Raw genomic sequence first — 1,235 nt, 5'->3', positions numbered from 1 at the left:
CCCTTTACTCTCACAGAAAATGGGAAGAAATTGTCAACTTCTTGGCCTCCGTCTCAATTTCTCCCTTATCTCCCAAAGGCCAAAACATCTTAATTGTATCCCTAGAGGCATTGAAGTGGAACTTAGTGATCAATTATTGGGAATCTAAAAAAGGGATAAATTCGAAGAAGGTTCATTATCCCACTTGTCTTTAAGCAGCCAGAACTGGTAACTCTGAATCAAGCAGCAGACTTCTGTGGGAGATTTTTCTTTTATTTGTCTACAAAACAAAATATCAAAGGTGGTTTAGAGTGAACATCTTCGTTTTTCTTTTACTTCCATAGTTTTATTTAGCTTTGGGAAGTAGTCATAGAATTGGGAAATGGGTAAGAAAACTTATGATAAATAGCAAAAATGGCTTTATATTTTATAGCTCCTCCCCAGATAAGATGGAATCTTTGATGGGTATTTACTACAACCCTGTAATTTTAAAATTCTTAAAACTCATTATTGAATACCTCTGGGTCAAGAAAAAATAATGATGAATAAATGTCACAGCATTATAAAAATGATGATTATAAATTAAAGAAGTCAAAAATTAGACTTATTGGGATGATCACTTCATGGCTCCTCCCCAGAAAAGATGGAATCTATTTCCCTCACCTTTAAATCTGTATTATATCGGCGGCTTGCTTTTGTCAGTAAAATGCAGAAGTGAGATCGCACCAGCACCATGCCAACACCTCAAGAGGCTTTCAGTTCATCTTTTGGAGCCTTGAGACCACTACGGGAAGAAGCTGGGGCTAGCCTCCTAGATGATGAGAGACTCAATACGCAGTCACTTCTGTCACTCTGAACCACCAATGCCACTGCCAGACATCTCAGTGAAGCCATCCTAGACATCCAGCCACCAGCTAGTTAGCAGCCTGACTACCTGTGAGGTTGCCCAGCAAAGATCAGCCAAGCCAGCCCAGATTGGAGGAATCGCTGAGCTGATCCAGGGAATCATGGACTAAATCAATGTTGTTTTAAGCTGTTAGGTAGTGAGGTCATTTATTATGCTAGAAAAGCTAACTGACACAGGGCTATTAAAAAAAAAATCCTGGCGAATTAGAGAAGCCGGGAACCATGTGCAGACCGCGGACACACAAACCATTGGGCAAATGTGGGAGGCTGATAACCAGGTTCTATATTTTACGGCTTTGTTAAAAAATGTTAATGAAGGTGACCCATCTGCTCTAGAAAAGTGTAATAGA

Source organism: Pteropus vampyrus, unplaced genomic scaffold (assembly GCF_000151845.1).
Source record: "Pteropus vampyrus isolate Shadow unplaced genomic scaffold, Pvam_2.0 Scaffold94, whole genome shotgun sequence".
NCBI lineage: Eukaryota > Metazoa > Chordata > Mammalia > Chiroptera > Pteropodidae > Pteropus > Pteropus vampyrus.
This window is presented reverse-complemented; position numbering follows the sequence as displayed.